We start from the raw sequence: 17,031 nt of genomic DNA, 5'->3' as shown, positions 1-17,031 counted from the left end.
AGTTGGTGCCGAAACGTTGGGGGGTTTGGTAACTTGTGTTTCTGTCTTGTGGCTTGTAAGAATCTTTTTGGTATTTTAGTATAGTGTGCATTCTGTATTATATAGATATTTGGATATTTGCAACATTTGAGGGAGTGTTTGTATGGTTTGCACCTAGCTATTTAATACAATTGTGTCTCTCCAGGTGTTGTTGGTTTGTGAGTTTGTTTCCATGAGAAACCATGTCAAAATAATTCAGAATTTAGAGTAAAATTGTGTGTGACAAATGCCAGCAAGCTCCCAGGGGGGTGACGGAGCTCTACGTATTCTGTGCACCCTTAAAACATAACAAGAGTACTTAGCTATGTGAGCTGTCATTTTGAATAATTTATGTTTAAGTTTTACAGCTCTGCATATCTATTTTCTTTTCCCATGATTCAGTCTGTTCCTAAAGGCTTGAAACCACGAGCGACATCCTGAGGACTCGTTTCCGATGTTTCGTCAATGAGTCTCCTGGAAAGTTATGCAATACATACACTGGTTTATATACAGCACTGGTCGAAACCATCGGTACTTCAGCTGTTGTGGACGACATCTCCCTTACTCCTCTTACATCCATAATGCTGGCAAAGCATCAGGGGACGTAGTCCACATCACGAGTGCCGAAGGTTGCCTATCCCTGAAATACAGGGCTATCCACTAAAGTGTGTATGTTGGGAAAGTGAATTTAAAGTGAGTTTCAAAATTATATAAACGTGGAGAAGGGTAACCCGAACCGGAAATTGTCAAACTAGTACAGTAAAATTTAAGATGTATTCATTATTATTAAAAAGAAGACAGACGATTTATTAAAGTATCAAGAGAAAAATTACAAAAGTATTTAGAAATATATCTTATATTCAAAAAACAAAAGTATATGCAAAAAAAAAACAGCTAAAAATCATGAAGCAAAAAAAAAATAAAAGCTAAAAATTCTCAGACAGTTGGCCAGGCTATCTAATGAAATATGATCGTAAGAGTTCTCCGCATTGGCAAATCTGAAGAGTTTAGGGTTGCAACAAAATGATTGTTACATTTCCCAGCCTAGAGGGTCGATACACTAAAGAGCCATTCGTAACATTCTTCAGTTACTCAGCCATATGTGAAATGCTGAAAAAGACAAGTATCTAAATTATTTTGTCTGATATTGAGCGTTGTTCTCTTACAAAAATCATGAGAACACACATCAAATAGTTTGTGAAACGAGTTCGAGCAGGAATGTGTGTTTTCATGGAATTGTATTTTTAGAAATCCTAAACTGTGCCTTCATGGGCACCTAGCCTCAGTAATGGGAGGTTCAAAATGAAGACCATTATAGACAAATTGAAAACGGAACATTTTAAACTCACTTTGAAGTCCCGACAATTCACACTGGATCTGATAACCCCGAATGTTTAGGAAATGTATCTTTGGGAGAAAGTTGTTACATAAAAGTGAAATGATAATGAACTATGTTTTTAAAAAAATGGAACCCCACTTATTATTATCATCATCAGATAATATAATTATTGGATGAAGTCTTATGTACACTCACCTTCAATGTGACAGATCGCACCCACTGTAATAAAACGTATCAGTTAGCTTTCCCGATATATACATACAGGTATTGATCTCAGTATGAGATGGTAATAATAACCATAATGTATAGAAACTCCTTACTTTTACATATGGTTTGAGTTTGGTTATTCTGTTTTTGTTTGTATACTGTTTGTTGACTTCTAGGTACAACCCTCATAACCGATTGTACCTACACTGCTTGGAATTCAAAACATTACTGCTTGTTCCACATTTACCTTTTTTTAACTGTTTTCAGTGAACCTTTCGTGCCAACCGTGTGTACATAATAAAACAATGTACCCTGTTACACATTCTTCAATTTTATTGTGTGTGTGTACTTCGTAGTGTAAGGCAGTATCTTAGATTATCAGCAAACACTGAGCCCAATTCAATGAATTACAATATGAATACATATTATGGTATTAGAATTAGGTATTAAATATTTTATTTTATACTTTTTACTGAACATTTTTATGTAAATGTGTTTGGTATGCACTTTCAAAGGTATTTACAAATGTCTTCCAATAAAATGATTTTTAAAAATCTTTTTAATCAACATGTGACAAAAAACTAAACGTATATCAAGGGATATATACAGTAGAAAAAAGAATACACATATATTGCAGGATAAAACTTACCAGGAAAGGTTAAAGGATCTTAACATGTATAGCTTGGAGGAAGGAAGAGACAGGGGGGATATGATAGAAACATTTAAATACATAAAAGGAATCAACACAGTAAAGGAGGAGACTATATTTAAAAGAAGAAAAACTACCACAACAAGAGGACATAGTCTAAAATTAAAGGGGCAAAGGTTTAAAAATAATATCAGGAAGTATTACTTTACTGAGAGGGTAGTGGATGCATGGAATAGCCTTCCAGCTGAAGTGGTAGAGGTTAACACAGTGAAGGAGTTTAAGCATGCGTCGGATAGGTATAAGGCTATCCTAACTATAAGATAAGGCCGGGAACTAATTAAAGTATTTTGAAAATTGGGCAGACTAGATGCGCCAAATCCTGACTTGTCCAGTCACCTCTGAGTATGAAGCCCATGGATCAGCGCAGTCAGGGGAATGGGCCTTGACAGAGCCAAGGAGTAGGCAGGTGGAGCTATAGATTTAGGGGTGGGGAATTAGGGTGGAGCATGTTAAAGGGTGTGAAAAGTGCAAGTATATTAAGCGGCCATTTTAGCAAGTGGCCATTTTAATCAGAATCTGCACTGACCTGTTAATTGTTTTGGCAGGTTGTGTGGTTTCTTTTCTTCTGTTTTTCAGATGGCTTCGCTTGAAGAGATCCTGGACGGTGTGAGAGCAGCCGTGAGAGACAGGGGGATGGCATGGCTGCAACAGCAACTGGCGGTTCCTGGGACCAGCGGTAACCCCCCGGCGGCTGTGGAGAGGCGCTCGGTGCGGAGGGCGAGACCGCCCCAGCGGCTGAGCCCGGGCGTGATGCCCGCAGCGCGTCGGAGACGGAGTCCATCCAGAGAGGCGAGCGGCTCATCGGTTGTGGAGGCAGGCCGGTCGGAGCTATCGCAAACGCCGCCGGCCCCGTCTGTGCGACGCGGCGCCGGTAAGGCAAGGGCGGCGACTAGGCCTGGCATGGTGTCGCGGCCTACCACGAGGAGCGCTGCTCGCAGGACGGCGGGCGGCAAGGCGGCAAAATTGGCGACGGCCTCCGAGGAGACCGGGACCGCAGAGGATGGCGGAGGTGTGGATGGAGCCCAGTCACGTCTCGGTGAGTCTGCCGCCGGTTTAAATACCGGGCGGCAAGGAAAGGCACTGGGGACTGGGGAGGACGGGCTGACACCACCTCAGGGGGCAGCAAGGGACGCCAGTGGAGGGGGAGTTGATCAGGCGGGCGAGACAAGGCCCAGGCAAGGCAGCGGGGGGACGGCAGGACAGGTCACCCAGCTAGGGCAGCAGGACCAAGTCAGGACGGCAACGGAAGGGGCTTCCGCTTGTCAGGGCCAGCGCAGCGCGTCCCCGGTGGACAGAGGAGCGGACAGTGAGGGATTGTCTCAGGGGTATGACACACACTCTGACAGCGGGGTTAGGAGTGGACGGGAGGGCCATGAATGTCGCTCCCGGGGACGGCAGGATTACAGAGACAACCCTAGGCCTGCGGAATACAAGAGGCGGCGCGGGGCAGGCGCCAGGCAAAACCGGGCAGGGTGTGTCAGGGAGAGGAGCCCGTCTACTGATGGGTACAGTAGGCAGGGATCAGTCTGCAGGGCCAGGAGGAGAAGGGAACGGCGCAGCGAGTCTGGGTCCTCCAACGGGAGCACCCAAGGACGGCCGGGGAGTTCTTACGGCCTAGAGGGCCTGGTTACTAGGCGGGAGAGGCGCAGGGTTGACGGCAGGGAACGTAAGGAGGAAGGGTGGGTAGACGGGCACTCGAACAGACTACCCAGGTGTTCTTCTCCTTACAGGTCACGGAGCGGTACACCTACGGTCCCACGGCGGGATCCGGCGGAAGGGAGTCGGCGTCAACTGGACACTCCGGAGCCGCACGCGGCGGATGGAAGGAAAACGACCCCGCGGCCCTCCGCGGCCGGAGGCTCTGGCGGTGAGTTGCCTGTTACATCACATTCTGATTCCATGTTAACTTGCCTAAAATCGTTGTTAGATTCCTGGGTCGGTGGGGAGGGGGCTTCACCGCAATTTTCGAGGGTATGGGTAACGGGACAGGCTAAGGGGGCGGTGAGTGGTGTCTCCGGACGGAGTACGCCTGAACCAGGTGAGAAGACAGGCTTAGGTTCGGTCGGAGGAGGGGAGGTTTCCGATGCGGCGCGGCAGAATGTGCATGTCTCTTTCGCGGGCCCCTTGGGATGTCACCTGAAGTCTGAGGTAAAGGACAGGATTTGGAAAGGTGAGTTCATAGAGGTTTTTTCTCTTCTTCCTCTGGAGGAGTTCCTCGATCTAAAGGATGAGGATAAAAAGGATGCGAAGAAGGAGGAAGAAGAGAAGAAGCGTAGGTATCGGAAGATCCCCAAGACGTTTGCGAACTGGCTGCGGGCTTTTTGCATACTGGCCAGCGTCATCGGGGAAAAGTTTCCCGATCGCTGTTCGCAGCTTTTTTGCTACTTAGACGGGATAGGGGACGCTTACCGGACGTACGGTGGTATTGCATGGTGGAAATACGATGAGCAATTCCGCCAGCGTTTAGCAGCGAACCCGAGCATGAGATGGGATCAGATGGATCTGCCCCTGTGGATGCGGCTCATGATGGCGCAGAAGGCTGCGCCCTTTCACGGGGCGGCCGGTGCAGCACCTGGAGGAGCGGCGCCGGCCGGACAAAAGAAGGGTTTCTGCTGGCTCTTCAACGAGGGCCAATGTAAATGGGGCTCGTCGTGTAGATTCAAACACGAGTGTTCCGGTTGCGGCGGTGCGCATGGAGTTAATAGGTGCTTCAAGAGAGGCAAACCGGCTAGCGGGGGAGGTCCCAGCGGCGCCACGGCTCCTGCCGCTGCCACTGGGGGCAACTCCGGTGAAGGTAGGCGAGATGCTGCCTTGGCTAAAGCGCTACGCTAACCGGGCTGACGCAGAATTTTTGAGGAAAGGATTCACAGAGGGGTTTATGATACCGTTCAAAGGGAAGGGGCCAGGGACTTTATGTTTGAATTTACGATCCGTCCGGGATCACCCAGGGGTGGTGCGGGAAAAATTGATGTCGGAGGTACGGCCTGGCAGGATGGCGGGACCCTATGCGGTCCCACCTATGCCGAACTTGAGGGTGTCTCCGTTGGGGGTGGTCCCCAAGAAGGAGCCAGGCAAATTTCGGTTGATACACCATTTGTCTTACCCAAAAGGGGCTTCTGTTAACGACGACATTGACGCGGCCCTAAGCTCCGTTTCCTACGCATCATTCGATCAAGCGGTCGAGTTGGTACGGAGAGCGGGGCCGGGAGCGTTGATGGCGAAGGTGGACGTGGAGGCAGCTTTCAGGTTGCTTCCTATTCACCCGACATGTCACCATTTATTGGGATGTTTCTTTGATGAGGGGTTTTTCGTGGATTTATGTTTACCCATGGGCTGCTCTATTTCTTGCTCATACTTTGAAAAGTTCAGCTCTTTCTTTGAATGGGTGGTGCGTCAGGAGTCGGCTGGGGGTGCAGTAGTGCACTATCTGGACGACTTTTTGTGCGTAGGACCGGCAGGGTCCGATCGTTGTGGGCAAATACTGGGGGTGTTGCAATGGGTGGCACAGGTCTTTGGGATCCCGTTGGCGGCTGAGAAGACGGTGGGCCCGACGGTATGCTTGAGCTTCCTAGGGCTGGAGATAGATTCGGTGAAGGGTGAATGTAGGTTACCATCGGATAAACTGACAGCGCTCCGCCAGCGGGTGGGGGGAGTCAGGGGTTCGAAGAAGGTGACCTTGAGGCAGTTACAGTCCCTGCTGGGGAGCTTGAACTTTGCTTGTAAAGTGATCCCTATGGGGAGGGTTTTTTGCAGGCAGTTGGCTCGAGCAACTTGCGGTGTGCGATTACCGGGTCATTATATCAGAGTCTCCGCTGCGATGAAGGCTGATCTGGATGTTTGGTTGTGTTTCCTGCAGGAGTTCAATGGTAGGGTGTATTTTAGGGATGAGGCAGCCTCGTCGGAAGAAATCGGCTTATTTACGGACGCTTCCGGGAGCGTAGGTTTCGGTGCTTACCTGGCAGGGAGGTGGTGCGCGGAAGAGTGGCCGGAGGCGTGGAAGGAAAGCGCCTTGATCAGGAACCTGGCCTTTCTAGAGCTCTTTCCTGTGGTAGTGGCGGTATCTTTATGGGGCGAAGAGCTCGCGAACAGGAAGGTGATCTTTCACTCCGATAACATGGCGGTGGTGCAGGCAGTTAATAATATCTCGGCCTCTTCTCTGCCTGTGGTACGGTTGTTGAGGCGCTTGGTGCTGCTGTGCATGTCTTGGAATATTGTGTTTAGGGCAAAACATGTCCCGGGATTGTTGATTGTTGTCGCTGACGCCTTATCTCGTTCACAGTGGGAGCGTTTTTGGGCAGCGGCGCCGGGAGCTCGGGAGACGGGTTAGGCATGCCCGGCGGAGATGTGGCGGCTCGGGACGTCTTGCTTGGGGGCTTTATAAGAAGTTCCCTGGCGCCCGGAACGTGGACAGCGTACACCAGGGTATGGTATGAATGGGAGGAGATGATGGGGCAGTCTGGAGGGGCGAATTCACCGGCAGGTAGGTTGGACACGCTCTTATGGTTGTTGTGTCGGTTATTCGCGGGAGGGGCTTCTCCCGCGAAGGTGGACCGTTACATGTCAGCATTGGCATTTTGGTTTAAATTCACGGGTAAGGAGGATATTACAAAAACTATTTTGGTGAGGCAGGCGTTACGCGGCTTTCGAAAAGGACGAAGGACTGTAGACTCGAGACGGCCTGTGTCGTTTAACATTCTACAGGGCTTGACAGAAGGGTTGCATGACGTTTGTACATCTCCGTTTGAAGTGCTTTTGTTTACCGTAGCTTTTGTCTGGGCGTTCTTTGGGGCGTTCCGCATCGGCGAACTGGTCAGCTCTAATAAGTTCGGGGCGAACGGGATCCGGTTCGAGGCTGTGGTGCTGGGGCAGGACAAAGCCGAGATACGCCTGAGGTGCTCCAAGACGGATGTCTTTGGGAGAGGTAAGACAATAATTTTGTTTGCGTTGCCAGGGTCGGAAGTCTGCCCAGTAGCATGCGGGCACAAATACTTAGGCGTTCGCCCTCAAGGCTTGGGGTGCTTCCTCGTTCACAAGGATGGTCTTGCGCTGTCGCGCTTCCAATTTGTCAGGGTCTTTCGCATGGGGCTGCGGCAGTTGGGTTTGCATCCCATGCAATTTGGGACTCATTCATTTCGCATAGGGGCTGCAACGGAAGCAGCGTGGCTTGGACTCGGGATGACCGGATTAAACAGATAGGTCGGTGGGAGTCTGCGCGTTTTAGGACATATGTACGAACAGATAAGTTGGTTTGAAGGGGGGGTCTGGTTGGTTTGAAAGTGTGGTTTCAATGCTCTGCTAGTTAATAACTTGTGTTTCTTTCTAGGTCGGGTTGTATGGTTGGTGGGTCACTCCTACGTTTATTGGGCGCAGAAGAGGGCCGCAGTTCGGAGGAATGGATCACAACTGGGCTTTCTTCAGGACACTGTACAGTTAAAATGGTTTGGTTTTCGTGGTTTCAGCTGGCAGAGCATTAGTGGAGTGATTTTTGAAAAATTGTTGGAAGGAAATCCCCCGGACGTAATACTGATACATGGTGGGGGTAACGATTTGGGGCTTATCCCTCAGAGGGAGTTAATTAGGAGGATGAAGCGGGATTTGGACCGCCTTCGGGAGCGGGTGCCGGGAGTGGTTATAGTATGGTCTGAGATGGTGCCTAGATTTAATTGGAGACACGCCAGGGACACAGCTGCGGTGGCGAGATGTCGGGGGAAAGTTAACAAGGCCATGTCTGTTTTCGTTAGGAGGTCAGGTGGGGTCCCGGTCAGGCATTGGGAGCTAGAGGGTATGTTACCTGGGTATTATCGTAAGGATGGGGTGCACCTTTCGGAGGTTGGTTGTGACTTGCTTAACCTCGGTTTTCAAGAGGGGATATCCCGGGCCCTATTTCTGTGTGGTGGGGGGCGCTCGAGACATTAAGGGATCAAGTCTCGGGCTGTGGCGGGATAGGGCTAGGGTAATTGGGATGGAAGTGGATTAGCAAGTGGCTAGGCTGAGCTTAGGTTGAATTAGGCCAGAGTTGGAAGTGGTCTGTTGGTTCGAGCTCATCGGTGGCTCCGAACCTGGTGGTGTAGGGGTGTCTCGGTACACCCCTACAGTTAATAAAGTTATAATTATGGGGCCTCTTTGGTAGGCCGTGTGTTATATTTATGTGTTATTTATATTGTTATATATTGTTTATGGTATGGGGTCATTGTCTGGGTTAATGCTGTACGTATGGGGGTGGGGGTAAATTAATTTTATTTGGCAATGACCCCAATTTGTTATCTTGTTTATTGAAAAATTTAAATAAAGCTGTGGACTTTTATTTTCCAACAGAAATTGGTGTCTGTGTTTATTGGTGGGTTATGGGGATCAAAATGCCACAAGCCGAATAACAACTGTGCGCATGTCATGAAGCCCATGGATCAGCGCAGTCAGGGGAATGGGCCTTGACAGAGCCAAGGAGTAGGCAGGTGGAGCTATAGCTATCTTCGAAAAATCAGTAACAGAAGATTTTGAGAAATTAGAAAAAAAGATTAAAAATAGGAGGAATAATCTAAACAAAGAAGAAAGAGAGGCATTACAGCAATTAAGAAGCAATAAAACTATCATCATAAAGCCCGCGGATAAGGGAGGGAGTATAGTAGTACAGGATTCAGAGACGTATATAAAAGAATGTTATAGACAACTTCAAGATCAAAAAGTCTATAAAGTCTTAAAAAAAGACCCCATAGAGGAAATAAAAAAATCCTTGTATGAACTGCTGGACAGGGGAAAAGAGGACGGCATTCTGAATGAGGACGAATACAAATTCTTACATAATGATTTCCCCAGAATGCCAGTCTTCTATACCCTACCCAAGGTCCATAAGGATAAAATGAATCCCCCTGGAAGACCCATTGTTTCGGGGATACATTCCATTTCTGCCAATCTTTCGAAGTATGTAGATACATGGCTACAGGATTTAGTTAAGATGGTGCCTTCGTATCTAAAGGATACTTTAGATATTATTAATTTTTTAAAAAATGTAAAATGGAAGAGTACATATATACTGGTAACTAGCGATGTATCTTCGCTATACACCTCTATCCCCCACGCACAAGGCTGCCAAGTAATAGAAGATTCCCTAAATAGATCTAATAAATTCACAATTGAACATGTTGATTTTTTAATTAAGAGTATTAATTGGATTTTACATAATAATTATTTTTTATTCAATTCTCATTTTTATCTACAATGCCAAGGGACGGCTATGGGGACCAGGTTTGCCCCGAGTTACGCGAACTTATACATGGCCGGCTGGGAAGAAAAACATGTGTATGAGAGTCCGGAATGGGGGGCAAACCTGGTCCTATATTATAGATATATTGACGATCTAATTTTTATATGGGATGGACATGAAGAAGCTCTTAAAGAATTTTTAGAAAAACTTAATAATAATAACTGGGGTATTAGCTTGACGAGTGTTTTTAGTAAGACAAATATTAATTACTTAGATCTAGAAATATATATAGAAAATGAGGAGATAAAAACAAAAAACTTTTTTAAGAAGGTAGATTCTAACAATTATGTTTTATATAACAGTGGCCATTATACTCCTTGGCTTAATAATATCCCCAAAGGCCAACTACAAAGGATTAGGAGGAATTGTACCGATAAAGATAAATTCGAGGAACAAGCCAAGATTATTATAGACAGATTTAAGCAAAAGAAGTACCCCCAACAAATTTTGGAAAAAGCATATAATGAAATAGTAAGCTTAGAATCTAATCAATTAGTGAGTAACCAGGAAGAAATAAGAAATCCAAATAAAGAAAAAGAAATCCTATTTCCCTTGGTTTTTGATTTTAATCAAGAGTGCAATAAAATGAAATCAATAGTGAACAAACATTGGCATATTTTAAAGAAAGATAATGAACTCAGTAAAATTATCCCTGAAAAACCCTTCATTACGTTCAGAGGAGCTCCGAATTTTAAACGTATTCTTACTTTTAATCATCCTAAAAAAGAAATTCCCAAGACGTTTTTAGACAATAAAAAAGGGTTCTACTCCTGCAATAAATGCGCAGGATGTAGGTGTAGTAAAAATGCTACTTTAAAGGGGGTTAGTAAATTTAAAAATAACATGAAAGATACTGAATTTTATATCAAAGATTTTATTACGTGTTTTAGTAAGAATGTAATTTATTTAATAATATGCCCATGTGGACTACAGTATGTGGGGCGGACAATTCGCCCCCTACACAAAAGAATATATGAGCACGTGAATAACATCATCAAGGGCTATGAAAATCATAGCGTTTCGGCACATTTTAAAAAATGTCATAATAAAGACCCTAGAGGGCTGGTATTCCTAGGAATAGAAGTAGTAAAGAAATCATGGAGAGGGGGAAATCACATTATCGATATAGGTAAAAAAGAAATGCAATGGGTCCACAGATTAAAAACGTTAGAACCTAGGGGACTCAACATAGAATTTGATTTGTTTAACTTTTTAAGCTAAAATTGTAATAATTTATTGTTTTAAATTTATTATTTGTTTTTAATATTTTTAATATTAATAAATATATTTTTTTTCTACTTTAGAGATATCTCCTAATGCTGGAAAACATATTTTTCTCCTTTGTATTACATGTATTAACTAATTTTTGCTCTTATTTTCTGGTTTTCGTATATTGTATATTTTGAAGTTTGTTTCTTTTTAAAAAAAAATGTCCCTTTTTTAAAAAAATGCCTCACCAAAATGTCTCTTTAAATAAGTCTATCGGAATATTCTCCTTGGAATTATGTGATTTGTAATAATATATATAATTTATATAAGTTTTTATAGCTACATTTAGGTTTTTTATAAGTATAGTAGTGTAAAGTCATTATTTTTAATTGAGAAAGTTCTTATAATAAAGTATAATTGTGTGTTTTGTGAAACATGTATTTAATTGACACCAGCGTTAAGGTAAAGGACTTTGATTGCCAATTTCCCATGTTTTACCCATTAAGATGGGTATAAAATAACGACTAAGACTTGCATGGACAGATCTGATGAAGCCGTGAATACGGCGAAACGCGTCATCACGCAAAGTTACGCACCTTACGTCACGCATACCGAGAAGTCCCTCCTCCCGGAAGTTTTTTTCGTACACAGACGGTGATCTTAGCGGCGATCAACACAAAGGGACAGTCGACACCCTGAAGCTGCTTTTTTGCCGGACTCTGTGTTTATTTGAAAATTGGATGTGAAGGAAGGTGACTATTCTATGCTGTGCTGGGCAAATAAATTTTTGTGAAGTATCTCCGTTCATGCAGTCATATATTTCAAGAAGCGATTAAAGCTAGAGCAGGCTCTTTCTGCTCTATGTTTGTGAGTGCACCCTTCTGGCATTTTATATTTATATTCATTTTCCGAAAACGTTTTTACACTATCATGTTTTTTATGTCTCTCTTTTTTCTTTATGTATAAATCGAGAGGATATATGTATGTATAAATTTGTTTACGTATTTAAGTGCACTTTATAACACTTTGCACTTTATTACAATATACTGCACAAGTTGCACTTTTGAATCACTTGGGTCTTAAAGACACAGCGCACCTTATCATTGTTTTGTATAGGTGGAGCTATAGATTTAGGGGTGGGGAATTAGGGTGGAGCATGTTAAAGGGTGTGAAAAGTGCAAGTATATTAAGCGGCCATTTTAGCAAGTGGCCATTTTAATCAGAATCTGCACTGACCTGTTAATTGTCCCTCCCACCCTCCCTGGTTTTTAGCAGGTCCCGTTTGGTCACAGCGGCGGGATAGGGCTAGGGTAATTGGGATGGAAGTGGATTAGCAAGTGGCTAGGCTGAGCTTAGGTTGAATTAGGCCAGAGTTGGAAGTGGTCTGTTGGTTCGAGCTCATCGGTGGCTCCGAACCTGGTGGTGTAGGGGTGTCTCGGTACACCCCTACAGTTAATAAAGTTATAATTATGGGGCCTCTTTGGTAGGCCGTGTGTTATATTTATGTGTTATTTATATTGTTATATATTGTTTATGGTATGGGGTCATTGTCTGGGTTAATGCTGTACGGATGGGGGTGGGGGTAAATTAATTTTATTTGGCAATGACCCCAATTTGTTATCTTGTTTATTGAAAAATTTAAATAAAGCTGTGGACTTTTATTTTCCAACAGAAATTGGTGTCTGTGTTTATTGGTGGGTTATGGGGATCAAAATGCCACAAGCCGAATAACGACTGTGCGCATGTCATGGAAAATCCAGGATATGCACCAGTTACCTGAAGGCAGGCCGCCATCAGGAGATGACAACCATGACGGTTGTCACGGGCCCAGCGGCCCTGGGGCTGATAGGGCCTGTCGGGTGGCCCAAGTATTTAGGGCCACCCAATAGGCCTTAAATCTTCAGGGGTCCGGTTAGCACTGCGGCCGTGTAATAGCGTGACCGGGCCCCTTTAAAAATGCCAGCTGCACTGCAAGAAGTGCTGGGAGGAAGTGACCAATTGCAATATATATGGTATAGGTATCCTAACCCTGATTGGAGGAGCAATACAGCGTAGGTGGTACCAATGCCAACATAATATACTTCTATAAGAATAAAAGATTATACCAAAGTCCACTTAAAATTAAGCATACCAGTATATGGAATCGGTTGCTAGATGCAATATAAATAATATATCTCTAGAACCACAAAAATAATAATAAGAAGAACAAACTGGGATCAATAACCAGTTTATTATTTAAAAGTCAAAAGTTAAAAATGAAGATGGATATCAATGCACAAGCGTGTAAGCAGTCTATTGCAGGTAAAAAGGGCAAGATAACCTTAATTTCCAACCGTGATGGATGAGGATACTGGTGATGAATTCGTCCTCTGGATTCTGACCGCCGGTGAGGACGGCGTGCGTTTCAGTATGTGTTCCACTGCGGACCTTCCAAATATGTTCGCCATTTAATTGGAAGCCAATGCAGGGAGTGGAGAACAGGTGTTATGTGGCCGGAGTGAGTTTGATTGGTCAGTAGTCTGGCTGCTGCATTTTGTACTGTCTGAAGGCGATGGAGTTCTTTTTCTGGGAGACCCAAGTAAAGTACGCTGCAGTAATCTAGCCGAGAGGATACAATGCATGGATTAATGTTGGCATATCATCCGGTGGAATTAAGTGTTGTATCCTGGCTATGTTTTTCAGATGAAAGTTGGCAGATTTTATTATGCAGGAAATCTGCTGTTTAAATGATTGTCCAGAGTCAATCAGCACTCCGAGGTTTCGTACCTTTGATGAACTAACGATTTCAGAGCCTCCAAAAATAATAAATAAATAAAATAATAAAACAAATAAATAAAATATTGAAACAAAATTTAATATAAATTATATATGCATATGTAATTTCATTCTAACTGTATTTTGTTATTAATATATATATATATAATGGTAACAAAATACACTTAGAATGACATTCTATATATATCTATCTATATAAAATACAAATAACCGCAAATATATATATATAGATAAATACATATAATTACATAAAAGATTACATTAGTATACACGTAGAATTTAAATACCTATAAATGCATATATATTAAAATGCTACGTGTATATTTAAATAATCTTTTAATGTAATTATGTGATTTGATTAATTAAAATTTGATTGACGTGCCTGACAACACAGGGAGAAAGTGCCGAGAATTTAATTCGCAAGCACTATATTTGACCCTGTAACTCTCCAAGACACCATAAACCTGTACATGGGGGGTACTGTTTTACTCGGGAGACTTCGCTGAACTAAAATATTACGGTAGTGTTTCAAACTGGTAAATTGTATTACAACGATGATATTTTAAGTAAAAGTGACTTTTTTTCGCATTTTTTACAAGCGAACGGCATTTTTATGGTCTATATTATTGTTGTAATATGTTTTACTGTTTTAAAACACTAATATACCGTATATACTCGAGTATAAGCCGACCCGAATATAAGCCGAGGCCCCTAATTTTTCCCCAAAAAACTGGGAAAACTTATTGACTCGAGTATAAGACTAGGGTGGGAAATGCAGCAGCTACTGGTATATTTCTAAATAAAATTAGATCCTAAAAAAAATATATTAATTGAATATTTATTTACAGTGTGTGTATAATGAATGCAGTGTGTGCGTATGAGTGCAGCGTGTGTGTGTATGAGTGCAGCGTGTGTGTATGAGTGCAGCGTGTGTGTGTATGAGTGCAGCGTGTGTATGAGTGCAGCGTGTGTATGAGTGCAGTGTGTGTATGAGTGCAGTGTGTGTGTGTATGAATGCAGTGTGTGTGTGTATGAATGCAGTGTGTGTGAGTGCAGTGTGTGTGAGTGCAGTGTGTGTGTATGAGTGCAGTGTGTGTGTGTATGAGTGCAGTGTGTGTATGAATGCAGTGTATGAATGCAGTGTGTGCAGGGCCGGTGCAAGGATATTTGCCCCCCCCCATATGTCCTGACCTCCCCTCCTCCTCCCTCAGTGGTCCTTACCTCCCCACCCCCGTGTTCCTTCACCCCCCTCCCCCAGTGGTCCTGACTCACCCCTCCCCTAGTGGTCCTTACCCTCCCCTCCCCTAGTGGTCCTTACTTCCCCCTCCCCTCCCCTAGTGGTCCTTACTTCCCCCTCCCCTCCCCTAGTGGTCCTTACTTCCCCCTCCCCTCCCCTAGTGGTCCTTATCCCCCCCTCCCTCCCATAGTGGTCCTTATCCCCCCTCCCTCCCATAGTGGTCCTTATCCCCCTTCCTCCCATAGTGGTCCTTATCCCCCCCTCCCTCCCATAGTGGTCCTTATCCCCCCCTCCCTCCCATAGTGTTCCTTTTCTCCCCCCCTCCCTCCCATAGTGGTCCTTATCCCACCCCCTCCCTCCGATAGTGGTCCTTATCCCCCCTCCCTCCCATAGTGTTCCTTTTCTCCCCCCCTCCCTCCCATAGTGGTCCTTATCCCACCCCCCTCCCTCCGATAGTGGTCCTTATCCCCCCCTCCCTTCCATAGTGGTCCTTATCCCCCCCCTCCCTCCCATAGTGGTCCTTATCCCCCCCCTCCCTCCCATAGTGGTCCTTATCCCCCCCCTCCCTCCCATAGCGGCCCTCCCTTCCATAGTGGTCCTTATACCCCCCTCCCTTCCATAGTGGTCCTTATACCCCCCCTCCCTCCCATAGCGGTCCTTATACCCCCCCTCCCTTCCATAGTGGTCCTTATACCCCCCCTCCCTTCCATAGTGGTCCTTATACCCCCCCTCCCTCCCATAGCGGTCCTTATACCCCCCCTCCCTTCCATAGTGGGCCTTATCCCCCCCCCTCCCTCCCATAGTGGTCCTTATCCCCCCCCTCCCTCCCATAGTGGTCCTTATCCCCCCCCTCCCTCCCATAGCGGTCCTTATACCCCCCCTCCCTTCCATAGTGGTCCTTATACCCCCCCTCCCTTCCATAGTGGTCCTTATACCCCCCCTCCCTCCCATAGCGGTCCTTATACCCCCCCTCCCTTCCATAGTGGTCCTTATACCCCCCCCTCCCTTCCATAGTGGTCCTTATACCCCCCCTCCCTCCCATAGCGGTCCTTATACCCCCCTCCCTTCCATAGTGGTCCTTATCCCCCCCTCCCTTCCATAGTGGTCCTTATCCCCCCCTCCCTTCCATAGTGGTCCTTATCCCCCCCTCCCTCCCATAGTGGTCCTTATCCCCCCCTCCCTCCCATAGTGGTCCTTATCCCACCCCCTCCCTCCCATAGTGGTCCTTATACCCCCCCCTCCCACAGTGGTCCTTATACCTCCTTTTTTTTATTATTATTTTTTTTATTATTATTATTATTATTATTTTTTATTATTATTTCTTATTTTATTTATATTTTTATTTATTTTTCGTCCCCCCTCCCTGCTTGATACATGGCAGGGAGGGGGGCTCCTTCCCTGGTTGTCCAGTGGCAGTTCAGTGGGGGGGAGAGGGGGGCTGGCAGAGCTTACTTACCTTTCCTGCAGCTCCTGTCAGCTCTCTCCTCCTCCGCGCGGTCTGTGCAGCTCCTTCTATCAGCTCACACTGTAAGTCTCGCGAGAGCCGCGGCTCTCGCGAGATTTACACTGGGAGCTGACCGAGGTGCTGAACGGACGGCGCGGAGGAGGAGAGAGCTGACAGGAGCTGCAGGAAAGGTAAGTAAGCTCTGCCAGCCCCCCTCTCCCCCCCAGTCTGTATTATGGCAATGTAAATTGCCATAATACAGACCTTGACTCGAGTATAAGCCGAGTTGGGGTTTTTCAGCCCAAAAAATGGGCTGAAAAACTCGGCTTATACTCGAGTATATGCGGTAAGTGGCTACTTAAAAAGACTAAACATACCCCACTTTCAATACCTTGGCTTGTCTACTTTTTCAAATGCTATGCCATTATGGGGGTAATTCTCATTCCTGGGCTACCACACCGTCTCAAAGGTAACATTATTAATCTGGAAAATTTCAATTTGAAAATGGAATGTTCTATATTTGACCCTGTAACTTTCCAAAACACCATAAAACCTGTTAATGGGGGGTACTGTTGTACTCGTGAGACATCGCTGATTACAAATATGTGCATTTTTGTGCAGTAAAACCTAACAGTATTATGACATTCACAGTTAAAATGTCTTTAAAAAAATCTTATTTTCTCACATGTTTTTTAAATTTTATTCATAATAAATTATGTTCCAAATATGTTAGTTAATATAGTTAATGTTAAATTAAAGCCCTGTTTCTCCTGAGCAAAATGATATATAATAAGTGTGGGTGCATATAATTTGAAAGAGGGGAACTACGGGT

General features: G+C 45.0%; 1 long non-coding RNA gene across 1 annotated transcript in view; it reads right to left on the bottom strand.

The window, feature by feature from the left end:
• Positions 1 to 1,618, bottom strand: part of LOC134578327 (uncharacterized) — a 90,170-nt gene extending 88,552 nt beyond the window's left edge. The window contains exon 1 of the long non-coding RNA XR_010086099.1: positions 1,553 to 1,618. This is a non-coding gene — a long non-coding RNA (uncharacterized LOC134578327). The remainder of the gene's footprint in view (positions 1 to 1,552) is intronic.
• Positions 1,619 to 17,031: the final 15,413 nt, after the last annotated feature.

This window comes from Pelobates fuscus, chromosome 12 (genome assembly GCF_036172605.1).
Source record: "Pelobates fuscus isolate aPelFus1 chromosome 12, aPelFus1.pri, whole genome shotgun sequence".
NCBI lineage: Eukaryota > Metazoa > Chordata > Amphibia > Anura > Pelobatidae > Pelobates > Pelobates fuscus.
Note: the sequence above shows the minus strand (reverse complement) of the source record. Positions and strands in the feature narration are given on the sequence as shown.